Source organism: Pleurodeles waltl, chromosome 10, assembly GCF_031143425.1.
Source record: "Pleurodeles waltl isolate 20211129_DDA chromosome 10, aPleWal1.hap1.20221129, whole genome shotgun sequence".
NCBI classification, from domain to species: domain Eukaryota; kingdom Metazoa; phylum Chordata; class Amphibia; order Caudata; family Salamandridae; genus Pleurodeles; species Pleurodeles waltl.
In genome coordinates, this window is record NC_090449.1 from 133,459,687 (window position 1) to 133,479,555 (window position 19,869).

Here is a 19,869-nt window from a genome sequence, read left to right on the forward strand (position 1 = left end):
TGAGTGTAAGCTCTAACTATTTCATCAGTGGTTTCTATTATCAACCTTCTGGGTTGTTCTACCCATTTCTGCACAGGAAGCGGTAAATAGGTTAAAAATTGCTCTAGAAAGATTTTTTCTAACATTTCTTCTTTGCTAGTTGTTTCCAGTTTTAACCACTTCTCTTTCACACCCTTTACTCAGTAGCATAAAGCTTGAGGCTATACTTTAGGTCCTTCTTTAATTTGCTAAACCTGATCCAGTAGTTTTCGTCACCTACCCCCAAATGTTCCAGAATACTTTTTTATATCCGCTTAGGGTGTAGTCCCCCCGGGATTTGCTGCTTGGTAAGCAGTTTGCAAGTCCCCATTTAATTGTGGTCCCAGATATTGTCCCCCAACGACATCTGGACCAGGCAGCAGCTTGAGCTAAACACTAAAAATTATTAAAAAAGAAATTGGGTCTCTCCTCCTACATGCTTTTGTCAGACTATCGCTATGTAGTGAAATACACTGTTCCAAAGAGAAAAAGAGAGACAGGAAGAACACTAGGGAGTCCAAATTAATAGGAGTAAGAGTGCTCACACACCCTATTTGGTGTCATGCTTCATCATCGGACGTGCTCCTCGTCAGACCAGTGCTGCAATGCCTGACGGGCACCCCGTGGGATCCTTGTGGGATCTCTCGCCAGTCATTGGTCACTTCCCTTGTGGGAAACTGCAATGTATGTTCACTTACTAAACGCATAGATTTCCTTGAATTAGAACCAATAGGGACATGGCGACTGATGAAACATACCAATTGCAATACCCGCAATTGTGTTTACTTGATCACCTGCCCTTGCAATTTACGGTATGTAGGGATGACCACAACAGCAGTGAAAGTGAGGATAAATGAACACCGTAGTAACATTTGCTGTGGCCGTGCTACGACCAAATTAAGTATTCACTACATAGAAGCAAACCATAGCCCAGAAGACATGTGGTGGGTTGTACTACAGACTTGCGCACAGAAGGAGACCAGACCACTCTTTGAACTGGAGCAACGTTGGGTATATAAACTTAACACACTTCTCCAAGGATTAAATGATGACATACCTTGGATCAATCTTTCGCTTTGAAGCACCCTTGTAGTTTAAGGATTACCAACCTACTCTGTCTACCATCTATGTATGACTTGGATACAGCTTGATCCTGCACCACCTACATACATCATTGTTAATTACTAGGTTCTTCAATAGTCTTTTTATAATATTTTTTGACTGATAGCGTTGTAGATATTAGACATGCCACGATTGGTGTTTATCATCCATGCCGCATAACTCTGGGTGGAACATTTTTTCCATTTTAGACGATTGCCTCCATGATTATCCATACCGTCTAACACCGCTCTAAGATGGCCGCCATTTGCATTTGCTATTAAATAGGATCTGGGGTGGCACCCTTTTCTATTTTTACCATCACGTGTGATGGCTCTGACTTGCCGCGCCTATTCACGTTGCCCGGCAACGAGAGCATTAGCAATGTTGCTCTCGCTTCCGGGTTACGGACTATTTGTACCCCTTGGTTCGCGGCTCCCTTCACATCCAGGAGCGCGGCCAGGGGTAGGTTGTATTCGCCTCACCAGAATTGCTGAAGTAAGTGCTCTGGGTGTATTTTATATCTTTCTTCATTCCTTGATTCCAGGGAATCAATGCCGCGGCCCCCTTATCTCGGGAGTCGGCATTTCTGCACGCTTACACTGCGTGCGCGATCCCGTTATCATGAAGGGAGATACTGAGGGTTCGGATTCCGAATCGGTGCTCCCCATCGGGCACTCTAAGGGCCGTTTTTGTAAACAATGAACCACACCGTTTTTGGACACACGCTTGTTTGCTCTGCACAGACTGTGCATATTATGATCATTTTATCTCCTCAGCCTGACTGCCTATTAGTTTTCTGTGGGGCTGTAGTGAGGTTTCTTTCATTCCATTAGTAATTAGACACAGCAACCCCATATTTATACTGGTTTCTTGCTCCTTTTTGATTATAACCAGTTTTAATGACAACATAAAGGGTGGGTTAGCATGTGTTTTCAGATGAACTGAACTGTTTTATATGATTATTTCACATATTGAGCACACTCTGCCATAGGGATGATTGAGTCCCTAGTTGCACTATAACAGAGGTTTGTGTTCTCCAGTTTTTTTGTCCACTTTAAGATTTGATTTTTGCAAGCCTGGCCGTAGGCCTGCATGATCCCATGAAGCCCGATCCCGACTTGAGAGGGTAAGCCCATCTTCATTTATTTAGCATGGGTTTACTACCACCTATACCACCACATTGTGTTGCACAGTTTGTCACTTGTTTTTTGCTTTATTGACGATATTTTGCACTCATTGTGACAATGATTATCTAGTGAATAAGCTATTTATTGTTAATCGTTTTTTATACATCTTCACGGTGACTAATAGGAACAACAAGTCCGGGTCAGATTGGACTCGTGTAAGTGACTGGTAACATTTTTACTGTCAGTTTCAGATTGCAGGAGTCTATTTAGTTTTTTTGTTGGAGAAGTTTAAGATGCATTAGGTCCTGAAGAAGCGTCAGAGGATCCTTTTGGACCAAAGAGACGCGAAACATGTCGACCTCATTTTGAGGAAGGTCTGGTAGTTCCTGACTTTCTCTCTTCCTTAAATAGTTGTTAGAGAGTGGTTGAGCATTATCTCTATCTCACTCCCTTGGTATATTTTTTAATCTTGGCCATCACCCAACACCATCAAATAAATTAGTACTTAGTGAGGGTTTTTGAGCCAATTTTATTCTTTCTGTTGATCTCTCCTCTTTTTCTTCTGACCCACACTTGGGGTTTGTGGCATCATCGAGAAAAGATCTCCAGCAAAGAGCCCCCTACGGGGGGTGCCCGTCAGGCATTGCAGCGCCGGTCTGACGAGGAGCACGTCCGATGATGAAGCATGACACCCAATAGGGTGTGTGAGGACTCTTGCTCCTATTAATTAGGACTCCATAGTGTTTTCCCTGTCTCTCTTTTTCTCTTTGGAACAGTGTATTTCATTACATAGCTCTATCCACAGGAGGGCATACACTGGACCATCAATCCTCTGAATCCCCTTCCGTTCTTGAAGTTTGTCAGACTATCAACTGAAGGGCTTTATGGCCCCTTGGCTGACCAAACCTGTCAATTGCAGTACCCTTGGTTTGGGCCACCTTGTCTGTTTAATTGGCCTGATTTTGGATGGCCTTATGGAAAGACTCCTGGTCTTCAGTAGGCATTGTCATGAATTTCTCTAATATCTTTTCTAGTGTTGTTGTCCCTCTGTCATTTTAGCCACAAATGCCTCCATTTCTTCATATCCCACTTCTGACACCACTTTGTGAAACAACAGTCGGAAATAAGACTTGGGAGGCTTTTCTTGTTTACATATGGTGGCCTTTAATAACAATCCTTAAGTTATATAAAGGGGCATTGGAATTATGCAATTGTTCGGCCACAGCGATTTTCGCATAATTATAGATTTGCCACTTTTGCCACATAATCCATAATCTACTGCATAATCTGCAGGTTTTAACAGAAAAATTAGTTTCTAGCTCAAACGGTTCAAAAGTTACTTAAAATGCAGTGACAGGGGTTGCTATGCAGTGAAAGCCCCCTTGCAAAGCTGAACAGGTCTCCTTTATGTTGCTTTTTAGCTATATTCCGTTGTTAAACCGGTGCTAATGAGGTGCAACCAATGCCCAGAAAGTGTTACCAAGTTTAAAAATGAGTAATACTTTTTCAAAATGTGCTGCATTATACCACATAATTTGCCTTTTCTTGCTGCATAATTTACTCAATCCTGTTGCACAATTTGGCCCTCTCCTGATGCATAATTCCAGTGGTCCTGGTTATATATACATAAGGGATACAGCAAGATTTTATAACAGGGTGTTTCTTCCAGTCTGTGTCACTCTTCTAGGTTACATATATTCTCTCTGTCTTAGAGTGTAGATTTCGGATGGTACAATCAAGGTGGTTTTTCTTTTCTTCTCTCCTGTTCTGCCATAGTCACAACTCCCCTGAGTTGTGGCAGGCGTCTCTGCACGGGCCAGTGGCAACCAGGACTCACCCGTCCAGCTCTTGTCCTCCTGTGCCTATTTTTCCTCTATCGAGTCAGACGATTGCGTCACTCTCCCCATTCATTTCTGCTGTCTCAAGGGTGTCTCCTTGCCTCTCTTCTGCCAGGTTGGGAATTTCTCTCACTCCTTCTCTGCTTCCACGTGGTTCCTCTACTGTGACACACCCTTCCTTGTTCCTGGCATCCTTTGCTGTGTGTTAGCTCCTCCCCTTCCTTCGATTAAATCGTAGTCCCTTGTTAGTTTTGTGAATGTGTTCCGTCCATGTGTTAAACCCTCCCCTTTCCATAACTCTGAGTTTCTTTATCTTTCTAGGTGTCACTGGCATTTCTCAGCAGTCTTCCCGGGATCCTCACCTGATTTATTAGGGAAGTGGGTGTCCCAGTGTCTTGTCACGTCAACCCACATGAGTTTCATTAATGTTCTGCCATGTCTACCTTTCTTCAATAGATATGGCTTTCTGTCTAAATCCATGGGGGATTATAAGGAAATGCCCATGTACCGGCCATGCTATGCACTCTTGTCACTAAGAAGTGCATAACAGTATATAGTTACTGTATGGCTAGTTTCCAGTTCAAAACAAATTTTGCCTAGGACAGTAAATCCCAGTTCTACAATTTGCATATGTTTCAGTCTCTTTTGTGTTGTAAACCCAGTGCAAAGTTTTAGTAAACTCTGGGCCTAACTTTTAGTACTGCTCAGCCAGTCAATGTAAAGTGATTCCAAATGTCCAAGTAGGACCACATTATCACTTTCTAAAATGCTGAGGTTTGTTCACATTACCAATTTCCATCATATCCCAGGAATATAGACTGTACTATTTCATGCAAAAAAAACTATTTCCGTGAAGTCATAGTATGCCGTTATAAGATATTTAATAATACCAAAGGATGACCAAATAATTTAAATCCATAATCCCCTAGTTCAGGAGAATTACCAGTTTCTAGCACTACTTTCTAATATACCAAATCGTTTTCCACAGTCATTTTTTCATAATGCATTAGTGTGCCTCCAATACCAATTCTAGATAATAAACTTTCCATACTATCCCACTATACCCAAATGACCATTTCCCACGCAAAAGCATTACCATAGTACACTCTCAAAGTCATTAATGCTCAAACAAGACAAATGCATTAATGAACCTGTTATGCCATAACAGGTTCTTAAATGCTCCAACATGCCAATATAAGAAGTTTGCGAAATACGCCATTTTGCTCATATCACCTCTTCTGTAACACCAAAATTTGCTCATACTTGCAATGCGCCAGTATGCTCCCATTACCAATTCTAGCATGAGGTATTCATAAAGTCCTCATTTCAAAAACTTTGATAAGTATGTACTACACCTCATTACTGATATCGCATTGTTTGATAGATAGGTGGAGCAAGAAGATACATTCAAGAGGAGATAAATGGTGGCTTAACTTCACCGATAATTTATAAGCCAGTGGTTTCATGTTAAAGTCATTAAAAATATATTAAGCAAACAACAATATTTAATTTAACTCGGAAATCTCCAATTACATAGTTGTTTCATTGTTGGGATCTTATTACATTTTGTTAGACATATCCTTTCTGTTTCAGGCATACTATTTTTAAAATCTGGTCCATCATCTGATGTGCCAGTGGGATTTCTAATTTGAACTAGCACTCACTCCACACTTTCTCCATCTCACCTCTCAACTTCATTCTTGTGTATTAACATCTTTCCAATTCAGCAATGTTTGCCAGACATTCGCTGAAATAGGAGCACATTTCTACTTCCTGCTCTTGGCTATGATGTGCCCAGATGAATCCCTTTCCTCCTCCTGTCTCTCTCAGAAGCAATGTGGTTATTTAATCCCAGAAGTCCACTTTTTATGGATCATCTAGTATCATATGTTTCCATTTTCATATATTTGTTGCAATTTGGGTTGGCTTTGAGAAAGCAACCATTAGCCTGAGTGTAATAAAATCAAAAGGCTGAGAGATATAATGAACACCTCACATTTGCTCCACAAAGCCAAGAATGCATTTTTGTACAAAGTAGAACAAGCTCCTCGTGGATAACATCAATGAGACCCTGTTCCTACATTCATCCTCAATAGTCCAGGAAATCAACTACCAAAGGCTCCAGAGGTTGGTAGAGATTTGCAATGCTTTTTCTGTAAGCCAGATAGCAAAAACTATTTTGCGTTCCAAATATTCTAACTATTGTGCAAGATAGCATAAACTATTTTGCGTTCCAAATATGCTCTCTATTGACATAATCCAATATCGCAGCTCAAGATAGGTGTTTTGAAGGAGAAGTATGCTGCCTGGTGAGGACATGTTCTCCTGCCTTGTGTGCCCGACTACTTGGGAATTTGGAAATATGACTTTTATTTTTGCCCTTCAACTATGCTAACTTAGGGGGTCATTCCGACCCTGGCGGTCATAGACCGCCAGGGCCGGGGACCGCGGATGCACAGCCAACAGGCTGGCGGTGCATCCAGGCCAATTCTGACCACGGCGGTAAAGCCGCGGTCAGAAAAGGGAAACCGGCAGGAAACTCAGAATGACGCAGTCTTTTGACCGCGTTACGGTCTTCTGGCGGTTCCCGCATGGCGGGCGGCTCCCGCCGCCCGCCAAGATTAAAATGACCCCCTTAGTGTGCATGCAGCGGCCTAGCTCTAACCCTAACTCACCAAGGTCAAAGACGGGTCCTATGACCTATAGGGGCGCACCAAGTAAACACCATAGTATACGTACATTAGCAGTTTCCATAATTCCCCAGTACCATGACATTCTCATTTTCAGTAACGCTCCCGTATATTCACATAAGTTCTTGCAGAACCCTAATTTGCCTATTTCCATGATACCTCACCATGCCTATGTTACCTGTTTCAGAAATGCCCATTTAAGCAGTTTCATTAGTACTCCAAGCTGCCAGATTGTGGGCCACAAACATTTGTAGTTTTTACAATAACCAGTTGTAACTTAGCAGTCCATAATTACCTGTTCCATCGTTGCATTCTTGAGGTCTAGCCGAAAGACATCTTTAGCTGTTTCTCCTCTTTTATGGAATAGAAAATAAGAAAAAACACATGCATACACACAAATAGGGGGTTTGGATTAGTCCTTTCCATCTATTGGTCTGTTCAGCTGTTAGTCACCTGCTGCTTCTGGCCACCACAGCATACAGCACAGTGCAATGTGTATACCCACTTCAGCCACTGACTCTCTTGTACTATGAGCCTAAAAACACCTGCACTCCAGTGCCAGGGCTGGTGGCCAATACTTTATTTTTCCAATAGTTGTTCCTAGATGCCAGGAAGCACTGGTGGTGTTTTATTGAAATTATATATTTTTTTACTTTTAAGCGTTTTATGAAAGCATATGTCCACCAGGTTTAGATGAAAGCATGTTTTTTATTATTCAATGCCAAATTTATATATAAAAGTACAAAATGTACACAGTAAAATACATACATTACTTGATGAAAACACACTCAGAAAAACAAGAAACTAAAATCCAATGCCATAACGACAGTGCACAAAACAAAAGAATAATCATTTCAACGAGATTAATCAGTATTCATAGTTTCCCAAGCTCGTCTTGCTGCTCTAAAGAATTTCCCTACTTCTTCATCTATAAATTGAGAAAAATTGTTGAGGGCTGCCTGGGGTTATTAATGTTGCGCCTTTTACAAGGGGAATCAAAAAGTGCTTCAAATGCATAGAGCAATACCTACAAAAAAAATGTAAAGTGTGTAATTCATTGTCCTGACTTCCGATCACAAGGACACGACATGGAGTCAAGATCTGCATTAAAACCCAATGGAAAACACAGCAAATACTTCATCGTGCCAGCACTATAGCGAAACAATAAACTTTGCTCACAATGGCCCATTGGTCTAGTCATGCACCCTGCAGGCGAGCTATCCGTTATTAGATTCAAATAGGCAACCATACTAGTCTTCCCTTATCTATGGTCATTCTTTCAGTAGCAGCTAAATTAAAGCTTTTTGTAGCTGTTTTTTATTGATATAGAGATTTCACTTGGGGTCAGTAAAACATGCTGTAGACCAATCTTATGCAAGTTGGATTCCACACTGGCTATCCAGGGAATCTCAGAGCCTTTGTCGCAGCTAAGGCAATCCCTGATGATATCGCTAGTGAGACTCACCTCCTTATTGTAAAACACTGTCACCCATAATGAAGATGGACGGCTCTGATGTAGTAATCATCTATGTATGAGATGCCAAATGCTCTGTAACTGATCAAACGTGAGGATGAAATGGGAGCCTTCAGGACCTTTCTACAGAACCTGTTTTCTTCTGTCTGAATTATGTCACATTTTTGGACACCACATACCTCTGCTCCATATGTTACTGTTGGGATCCAATGTGTTTTATAAATTTGCAAAAACGGAATCAGTGCACCCCTGCCCATAGGTTGTGGCAAGCTAAATAAAGTAGCAGTAACCTTTAATAATGTATCCCTTCAGTGAGCGATGTGCGGAGCTCCCCAACCAGTATCAGAAAAAGTTAGGCCTAGATATGGGAAAGTGCCAATGCATTTCAAACTGTTGTTACCAACTGTTAGAGTGGCAGCTAATATTTCTTTGGGCCACAAGCTATAAGATAAGAGTTTGCAAAATGAGTCTGCATATGCAGTGCGTCCATAAAATCCACAAAACCATGGACTAAGAGGCGCAAGGCTCCTGGTGTATGAGCCATTATTACAGCGTCATCCACAAACAGGAGTGAGGGTAAGGTGCAGCATTCAATAATAAGGACATCTGATGTTATATGAGTTAAAAAAAGGATGAAGATTGTTAACATATAAAATAAATAAAAGTGGGGCTAAAACACATCCGTGTCTCACTCCTCAAAAAACTCCTATATTGTTTGTGACCTCACTGTCAGAGTTTATTCTAACTTCATATCCATGTGCAAATATGCTAGAAAGTGCACTAGTGAGTCATCCATCCCATATATGCAAGAAGGTTTGACCACAGCTTTGAGCAATTCTAACGCAATCAAACACTGAGGTCAAATCCATAAAAGTCAAATACAAGGGGGATCTTTTGGCAAAGGTATACTCCCCAATAATCAGGCACAGGTTTAGACATTTCTCTATAGTTCCAACATGGTTCCTAAAACCATATTGGCAAGGGTGCAAAATGGACTTCTCTTCGGCGGACTCTCTAATCCTGTTGTGCGAGACTCTTCTTTACAGTGTTTTCAATTAAAGAGATGGGCCTATAGCAAACCGGCTGTGAACGTTCGCCCCTTTTAAAAATAGGTACTATGAAGGAAGTTGTCCATGAACTAGGTAGTGGGCGATGGGAAAGACAATTAAAAACATTCACCAATAGAGGTGCCGAAACTCAGGACTGTAGTTTATAAGATAAACTGGGATGCCATTCGGCCCAGGGGCCTTACCGACCGCACTCCGGGCTATAGCATCTTCTACCTCATTCAAGGATACCCGTATTTTACTAAAATTAGGCCTCACAGTGAAGTCACTTGATACTTGGGTTGCAGCATAGGTTCTTGTGAAATGTGCCCGCTATGCCCCACTGGAGATATGACAACTAATTGGTGTTGCTACGTGACTCATACGCTTCATGTCTGACATGGCCTCCCAGAACAATTTATTGTTCTTCATGGCTGCAGATAAACCCAGTGAATCCCACTGAAGTTGTAGCACCACTCTCTTCTGACTGGAACTTACCTCTTTATATGTCTTACATCGGAGTGCCACATCCAAGGAGTCCCTAGGGTTGACTGTAAGTGCCCTACGTAATTGACGATTAACCTCTGAACATTCATAATTAAACCACCTAGGCTTGATAGCTAGCGTGCGTGATAAGCGCAATCGTTTTTTGCTGATGTTCAAACAAAGCTGAGTGAAGCCCCCTAGCACTTCAAATTCAGTATCGTTCTCAGCTAAACAAGGCTCAGCCAGATTTGGATCCCCTGCGATCATTTTATGAAAGAGTTAGCCTGGTTCTACTGCTCTTCATAAGGCATCAGTGGTCAAGTGGATGTTTCTAGTTCCTCACTCCATTCTGGATTTAGGCCGTGGGAACAATATAAGTGCCACCTCAATGGGGTTATGATCCCCAAAGTCAGACGGGAACACCTTCCTATGCAACAGTAAATTCACCAAAATATATGATGAGAAGAAACAATCTGTTATAAAGGAGCAGCGTCTACATCTAAATGTGGGTATGAGGGGGTCAGTGCAGGCGGCAACACCCATTATGTTATTTAAATCCTTGGAGGCCGGCTAACCCATCAGTCCCAAACCTTGGGTATCAGTGCCATTTGGGGGGTTTACTTGAAAGCCTGTCAATTGCCCTTTAGTACCAATATCATTCTGTAAAAAAGAAATATAGTGAAATAAAATTGGGAATTTGGTGTTCGCAACACTATTAAAATTGTTACTATAAAAATTTATTAGGTACAAAATTGGTCCCCAATCATATCTCACAATCTGATAGTGGTCTTTTTGAGTCTCAATTATCTTTGAACTACCCCCAGCAGAAAGGTTCACCCAAATGGCCAGGCTGCCTGATGCTCGCCCTGACCGGGAAGGAGTTGCTGGGATGCAATAACATTCAAACCCATCAAGTAATAGTTCCTGTGTTACCTGGGTTTCGTGAAGCATGAGCACGTCATAATGTTTTATAAAGGTTAACCATTCTGGTATTGTAATCTTAGATTGAAGACTTGCCATGTTCCAGCTCATTAACCTCAACACAGAAACCTCAGGGTCCAAAATATTACCAGAGGGTGAAAAAGTATCAGGATGGGGCAGTTTAGCCAAAGGTTCAAAATAGGTTCTTTCCTGCCAACAAGACCAGTCCCCAGTCAGTCTATCCCATTAATACTACTTAGGGTGGATAACCTATTACAAAGTGCAAGCAGTGGACTGGGGGTGTAGAAGGTTTGGGAACTCCAAGGATCTCCCAACGCTTTAGGTTTGTAGAAATATCCTAATGGGAACAAACATATGATGGCATCATTACGACCAATAAGACCCTGTGGTCTCAACAAGTTCTTTACACAAGATGGTCTGCAAAAGTCACCACAATACAAACCCCAGCTAAATCTTTCTTCGAATGATGCACCCACCCCAATCATCATACCATTACTATCTCATTTATGTTTGTTAGATTAAAATATTTCTGCTTGATAAGCCAATCTGCACCTTTATTACGTAGCTCCAACCATGATTCTGTTTGTGATTCTTTGAGAGTGGGGATTCCTGCCAGCACTAAGACACAGGGACAAGATGCAGGAGGCAAATCCAATCAATCTTTACTTGGGTTAAAATGAACTCCAAAATGAGTTTGTTCAGCAGTAGGGGCCCACAATGTTTCAGAAATCCACTTGTCCTTACGGCCAGGTGGGGTATTCTTAGGTAACTCCTTGGGACCTTCAAGCACTGTGGCTCTGTTGCTTGCAACAGCTAGGCTTATAGTGTTCGCCTTATTGCTAACATCAGTATTAGTTGTAGCTTATGACATGTTCAAGGTACTCTCAAGGGCATAGATTTATAAAGGATATCCGTCATACTTTCAACACATCTTAATCGTTCCTTAATTGGTTCAAATATTTACTCACAAAATGTCACACACATTGTATCATAATCAAACATATCCTTATTCAAAGGGTCAAGATGTCTGTGTTGATTGGGTTTGAAACTGTTTGAGGCACCAAGAAGAAAGCTGGCCCTGTCATTTGCCCTCATTGGCGACTTCACTGTAGTCTTTTACTTTTTCTTTTTCACAACTGGCTCAGATTCTAACAAACTACTGATGGAGCTTTGCAAAACTGGGGCCTCTTCCACACTATCATTAACCATTAACTGTAGATGGGCCGAGGACCCTGTGATATAAAGACTTACTAGAGTGCCATTGGGAGAAGAATTTTCAAGACAGGCTTCTTGATTGGGGAAATAATCCAATGACAGTATGGGCTCAGTTGATGTAATTTCCTTCGAGATTATCCCCATAGCCCATTCCACTATGTTATTAATGGTAGTGGTGGTACATAGATTAATGACCAGTCCTACAGGTGCCCCGCCAGCCTTATGTTGGCCTTTATTAGCCACAGATAGCACTTACCTCCTACAATTGCAGCAAAAATCAATAGTGGCTCAGGAGTGAAAGAGAGTGGGCCCAGCCCAGCCTTGTCTGGCCGTGAAAAGGTGCAGACGGGACTGCTCTTGGCCCAGTCTTTGCCTGACCACTTGCCCAATCCTTTCAGGTGCCATCAGGCATGGAAATAGTGTCAGCAGCTCTCCTTGTCGCGGGTCGGGCTGGGGGTGTAGTACAGCAACCCCTGCCCTGCAACAAAAGCGTCACTTGCTACGGGGACAAAGAGCATCCTTCCAAGCACCTCACAGCACGGAAATGACACCAAAGGCCCTCCTTGCCGCAGGTCAGGCTGGGGCATGTACTCCAGCAACCCTTCGCCTGCAACAAAACCATCTTGTGTCGCAGGGACACAGAGCGTCCTTTCAAGAGCCTCCAGGTGCGGGAAGTAGCATCAACAACCCTCCTTCCTGCGGGTCAGGCGAGCAACTCCCAAACCTTTCTTGTAGGTAAAGAATAAAATGGTGCAAATCATGGTCATTTGCTACTGAATTTGAAGGTGTCTATAGTGTTCTTCTATTTCTTGGATCTCATGTTCTCAAGTCCTTGAGGTTTTTTTCTATAGCTTGAACATGTATTCTCCTTCTCCTGTCTGTCTCACAACACGCTGGCACTTCTCCATACTGACACCAGCTTTTTTATTATTTTTGAAGCAGGTGGTTGTAATATGCAATCTTAAACATTCACAATTGCACAAGCTTATTAAGGTCAGAATTATTAGCTTTGCCAATGTGTATTTTCTCAGTTTCAGAATTCCCCTAATCTTTGTACTTTTAAATTAAGCTTAAGATTTCCTTTAGGCAGATCATGCACCAACTGGAGGCATCAACCATGACATATGGAAGGTGACCTCAAAGCTAGCTCAGAGGATGAGATTTCAAAAAACAAGACTGAAGGGGCAATATTTAAACTCCAAAATATGCTTCTCTTTCACTGAACAGCATTAGCAAAATGGTATAAACAACGGAACCAGTGCATAGGTCAAAAGGCTGCCCTTCAAGGATAATTGGTTGATAGGCACCTAACATTTAACTTAAATTTGTACACACACAGATACACTTGGGAGTTATGGAGGGGCTACTGAAGCCCTGGCAAAGCCAATAGGTCTAACTATAAATTTGTAACACATTTAAACATAGGCAGGCACACATGGGGTTAAGCAATTCAAAGCCAGGACTATTGGGTTGCTAATGCTGGGGATAAGTAACAAAAATGACTTTGTTCTGTTTAGGGTGCATCTGGAGACAAAGAATTGAATGTTGTTCTGTATAGGGTGCATTTGGAAACAAAAAATTGAATGTGTCATACAGTGTGGTAATTGAATCCACTATTCAAATTTGAAATATTCCCTTGTGAGTTGCATTTAGGAATGACACATCACACACATAAAAGCATCAAGTGAAAGAGTAATACTCTTTTGGAAGGAGCCAAAGTCCACTTTATGTATACATACTTGCCAACCGTACTGATGCTAGTGGGCTACAACTTTTTGGGCATTACTACCCTGTATCAATTTCAACCTCTGATCCAAAGGCTTCTCAGGAGGCCTGGGCAGTCCTCTGCAATTAACGTCTATTGCTGAGATGAAATAAATAAAGACAATGCCTAAAAAAGGCAGGCAAGAATTAAAGGCAGAATCATCCCTGGAAAGTAAACTAGAAGTGTCTTCCTGCTTGAGAGGAAAGCAAGGCAGAGAGGGGAAGGGTATTTAGGGAGCGACGGCTTTATATTGAAAGCTCACCCTTTCTGGTATGTTATGTGTATTTGTATATTACACAACTCACCCAGGAAGGTATACTGGTGTCAAGGCAGGAGCTGTATGGGTCGGGCCATGGTGAAGATCCATATCTTCAATTTCTTGTGAAATTCAAGAACTGGCAAGGAGTCCCTGAAGTGCAGATGCAGGAAGTTTCAGGCTTTAAGAGTAAGGTAGGAGAAAACGTGCTGCTACATCTGAATCTGCACATGCAGTGGGTGTGCGAATAGAAGTTTGGCTGAACAGTGGTGTCTTTTAGGTTTGTGGAAGTTTATGTGGTTGGTTGAGGTATGGTCGGAGCAATAGTGTGTAAGGCTTTGTATGTATGCCTGAGGACTTTGAAGAGTGCTTGTTTGTGGATTGGGAGCCAGTGGGGCTCTTTGAGGTGCAAGTGATGTGACTACAGGGTGGGAGGTTGAGGGTGAGCCTGACCGCACAGTTGTGTATGCCTGAGAGTCTTCTGGTCAGATGAGCTTTGATTCCAGCATAGAGTGCGTTACAGTAGTCCAATTTGCTGGTGATAGGAACTTGGATTTCAGTTCTGTAAGTGTTGGTTTGGTGGTGGTCGAACCGCTGCCAAAGTGGCGGTCTGACCTCCACATTAGGACCGTTGCGAAAGCGCCACGATTAGACCGCCAGCACTGCCACTTTTAGGCTGGCTGACAGCCTGGCGGTGCCGGCGGTCTTAATCCGCCAGGGCAGCGCTGCAAATAGCACTACCCTGGAGATTACGACTCCCATGTCTGCCATCTTTTGCATGGCGGTTCCACTGTCATGCAAAAGCTGGCAGAGACTGGTTGCCGGGGGCCCCATGAGGGCTCCTGCACTGCCCATGCATTTGGCATGGGCAGTGCAGGGGGGCCCATGGACAGCCCCGTCGTGCTTTTCACTGGTTGATTGGCAGGCAGTGAAAAGCACAAAGGGTGCTGTCGCATCCGACGCAACGCATCATTGCTGCCGACTTGATTACGAGTCGGCGTCAATGTTGTGGTGAGATTCCCACTGGGCCAGTGGCTGGCCCAACAGGAAACTCATAATAGGGCCAGTGGTTGAAAAGAAGGAGTGGCGGTCTTCCGACCCAAAGAGTTTGGCAGGCGGCCTCCGCCGCCCACAAAACTCATAATGAGGCCCTACATCACTCCCTTGTTAAATAAAAGGTACAAACAACATAAGCTCCATATTTCCTCAATAAGTCCTAAGGAGCTTGGACTGGCCTGCCAGATCAGGTGGAATGAGGTAGTTGAGATTCAACGTCATCATGCATTGAGGGCATAAGCTCAGGTGTGCAACCTGGATGTTCAGGAAGGGTCACCTCACTTGCAATTTCAAGAGCTGATGAACACTGAGGTAGATGTTTAAAGTGTGTGTGACAACTTTCATGTGATGGACTTTCCGGGATGAAGTCACCATGTGTCCTTTGCATGTCACGACTCATAAAGGGTCAATAGCAAACAGAGTGTCTGCTTCCGTTTCTGTTGAACTAGTACCAAGACCCCTTTCTCAAATACTGTTTCCTAGGCACATAGGTGATCATCAGCATATTTATCATTTTGCACTTTTCCGAAATGTCCATGACATAAACTTTATTAGCATTCACCGATCAGCTCGATGTCAATTGAGGCAGTTTGGCTCTGATGGCTCCCTCAAATAACAAGGTGGCAGGGCTCTCGCTAGTTGTGGAATGAGGAGGTGATTGATAAGTACGAAGTGCTGGGCACTGGGCTTGAATTAGGTTGATTCCATCCATTGACACTTGCTAAATTACCTTTTTGTGGGTGTCCATGAATCATTCAACAACACCATTGGCTTGGGGCCAGAGATGTGTGCTCTTTTGGTGCTTAACATTGAGTTGATCAAGAAACTACTTGAATTCTTTGCTACTGAAATGTGGGCCATTGTCAGGTTTGAAAATAGCGGGGATGGCCCAAGGTTCAAAGATGACTTTATCATGGATTGTCGATTATAAGACTTCCCCCAATAGAAAACGCAAGTATTCATCAATGGATACCTTGAGATGATGTACGTTTTCCAGAGGTTCAAAGAAATGATCTGCAACTCTCTCTGAAGCATGCGTAGGGAGGTCAGACATTGTCACTGGATGATGCATCACCTTGGAGGATAAAGTTACAAAGAGAGCTTGTTTTTTGTTTATCATGGGGTTATTTTAGTGCTCTGCATGGGCACATTTATCTTAGCTCTGGGCCTCAGGTCTGTGCCCTTTCACCTAGTTGCATTTCATTTTATTCCTTTCATTATTTTAGCAAAAGCTCATTTTAGCGGTGCATGTTATTATTTTTATCAGTTGCCTTTCCAATCAGAATTTGTTATTAGTTCTTTTGCACGACATTTCATCTTGTGCTCAGCCCAAGGCTGTACGAGGTTGTACCTGATAACTTACTGGATACTGCCGGTTCAAAGAGTACAATGTCTACCCTACACAGAAAAGATGTTTTATCACATCTGGGCAGTTTTCAGAACAACAACACGTTTATTATAAAACAACATACTGCCCCTAACTAGGTTAGAGGGGAGCATTCCAGACAGCCATCCTATACTGTACCATGTTGTTGTATCGCTGGTAAACTTGGCCTTGTTGTTCAAAACTCCTGGGAGGACTGCCAACAGACAGCAGGCAACCCCCCTGCTCATTATCTGTTCAATGGCTAAAGCTGTGGCGTGCTGGACCTAACAATAAAACTGAGATACTCTGCAGCTGCTTTGGATGTTGAACTTTGGTGATGTAGCGGCACTCGTGAAAAGTAGTCTGCGGGGTTTTTGTCCTTCCCCGACTTGTGTACAGTCACATAGTTGTATTCTTGCAGTCACAACCCCCACCTCTCAATGCAGGGGGCATCTTAGCTTTTGGGTTTCCAAAGATAGTGAGCAACGGCTGGTGGTTGGTGATGAAAGTGAAACATTTCCCATATAGAAACACATGAAAATGTTCAAAGGCCCACACTACAGCTAGGCTCTCCTTCTCCATCTGAGAGTAGGCACGTTCTGTTTCAGGTAGGCTTCTAGTGGCATAGACCACAATGTGTCTCGGGCATAAGGATGGCCATTGTGCAGAGCAAGGATTGACCCCGGCCCCACCAGACTCACATCTAATGTGATTTCAGTATGTAACTGGGGTTCAAAATAGGCCCTTTCAGTTGCATTCTCAATCGCATGTTTTATTTCTTTGAAACTGTGATCACATTCAGGAGACCACTAAAATAGGGCATTCTGTTTTGTTAAGTTTCTCAATGGGACACTCACTGTAGCAAAGTCATAAATGTACCTTAATCAATAAATGCCCATGCCCAAAAATGATCGTAGCATGGTTATATATTGTGGGGGGCAGTTAAATTGCTTGCAGCTTATTCAGCTTTTGAGTCATTCCCCCAGCAGAAAATATATGCTCAAAGAATTTAAATTTGGTTTTATGAAACTCGCGCTTTTCTGCATTCAGAGTGAGACCCACATCAGCAAGTAAGTGGCAAATCAAATCAAATCATTAACATTTATAAAGCGCGCTACTCACCCGTGCGGGTCTCAAGGCGCTAGGGGTTACTGCTGCTCGAAGAGCCAGGTCTTGAGGAGTCACCGGAATACGGAGTGGTCCTGGGTGGTCCTGAGGATGGTGGGGAGGGTGTTCCAAGTCTATGCGCCAGGTAGGAGAAGGACCTCCCACCCGCTGTGGAGCGGCGGATGCGAGGGACAGCGGCGAGAGCGAGGCTGGTGGAGCGGAGAAGACGGGTGGGGGCGTAGAAGCTGAGGCGGCGGTTGAGGTGTTCTGGTCCCTTGTTGTGGAGGGCTTTGTGTGCGTGGGTGAGGAGTCGGAAGGTGATCCTTTTGCTGACAGGAAGCCAATGCAGGTGTCTCAGGTGGGCGGAGATGTGGCTGTTGCGGGGTGTGTCGAGGATGAGGCGGGCGGAGGCGTTTTGAATTTGTTGCAGACGTTTCTGGAGTTTTGCGGTGGTCCCAGCGTAAAGGGTGTTGCCGTAGTCCAGGCGGCTAGTGACGAGGGCGTGGGTCACACTTGTGTAAGAGCCTTGTCATGCTTCTTTTGTGTCGCCCCAAATACTAGAATGTCTTCACTGTAATTGAAAGCATTTGTACCAAACAAGTTGAATAATTCGGCACATAACACCCCGAAATATCTCCGCAGCCAAAGATATTCCAATTCTCAGTCTTTTGTATCTGAACGAATGAACATGAGGTGAAAAAGTAGTAATGTCCCTACAGTTCTCTTCCAGCTCGAGTTGATAATATCCTATGTTCAGGTCAAGATGGGAGAAGTCTTTGGTTCCGTTTAGCTGCATGATCATGCCTGCTATGTGGGAACCAGATTGTCTTTCTCTCTTGATTGCTTCGTTGGCCTGGTACATGTCAATACAAATGCGCACCACTCCTCTACTGTCCATTTTTGGCACCAAAACTATGGGCCTACAGTGTAGCACCGGTGGAGCAATCAATGATGTCATGTTCAACAGCTGCTTGTAAGTGAAAAGCGACTTTGCGGTGTCACGGGGCAACAGGGTGAATGTACTCATTAATTTGAAGTTGCACTTTCATCTTTTGGAGTCTTTCTAGGTCATGAAATAATGACGGGAACTGACTCACAAGTTCAGTTTCAGCATGGATGTGGTAGTTGAGAGATATCAGTCCCATGTCAGCAGCAGTGCCAAAGTTAAGCAAGCATGCACTAGATGAAGTTCCTTAAAAGACATGGATTGGTGCTTGCACTGACGTTGTTGTATGTTGCTTAAGTTGCTGTACATGACTCTCGACTCTGTAATGGTTGTGAAGCAGGCCATGTGTATACCTTCATGTTTGACAGAGTAAGGTGTGGCACCGGAGACACGTTTTTAATTTTTCTACTGGCATGATGTTAATCGATCCACCACTGTCTATAATGAGGGTTATGGGGCAACTGTTCACTTTTAATGTGATTTTAGGACAATGTCCAAATGAATTTTGTTGCTTCGTTTTGCGACTTTCATTTGACTTTTGATCTTCTTTGCAGGCATGTTGTTCCATAGTCAATATCATCAGTGCACATCCGTCTTACTTCACTAGTGCTTGGCAATGATGTTGAAGAGCCTTTATATAATGAAGTTGATGATGATCAACTGTGTTTGGTTTCTACTCGTCGTAAATGATGTTGCCTTTTGGCCTTGTGGGCATGACAAGAATGCTTCTGGAACCTTCTGGAGGACAATTTCTCTTCTCACTATGGAACATTTATTCTCTCTTTCACTTTGCAGACCGTTATGAAATGGTTTCCACCTGCAGTCTTTGTACGTCTGTCCTATAGCTGGACATTTACCTTGATGGGAAATGAAAACCCACTTTGGAAGCATAACTTTCTCTTCTTATGGAGATGTCAACATGTGTGCATCTGTTTTGTGCTTCCGTTAGCTTTTCATGGTCAATGCTAATTCATTAAATGTTGTTCCTGCTTCCATGTCAGCAGCTTGTCAATCCACTTATTCTTCTGCCCTTGCGCCATTAGCATTTTCTCCAAACTGAGTAGCTCTCTCAACATGCGTCTTCTGAAGGAATCTGAAAAGCAGCTATCAATGACTCAGAGGCACATGGCTTCTTCATCATTAAGGTCACAGAACTTACAGTGTTTGAAAAGTGCAACAAGTCTCTCAACAGATTAATCCATCATTTCACCAGCTTATTGTTGTGCTTGGTTGAAGATGTACCTTTCTGGCATCTAATGCTTCTTTTATCTTTTGGTATGAGTCAGCTTGTAAGACTTTCTTTAGCACTTCTTTCACTCCATCGCCAGCAAGGTTTTTCAAATATTTAATGATTTTCTTATCATTTTCTTCTCCTAGTGCATCTATGTAGTTATCAAAAGTTTCCATCCATGCAGTTCACCGGCACCAATGTTCTG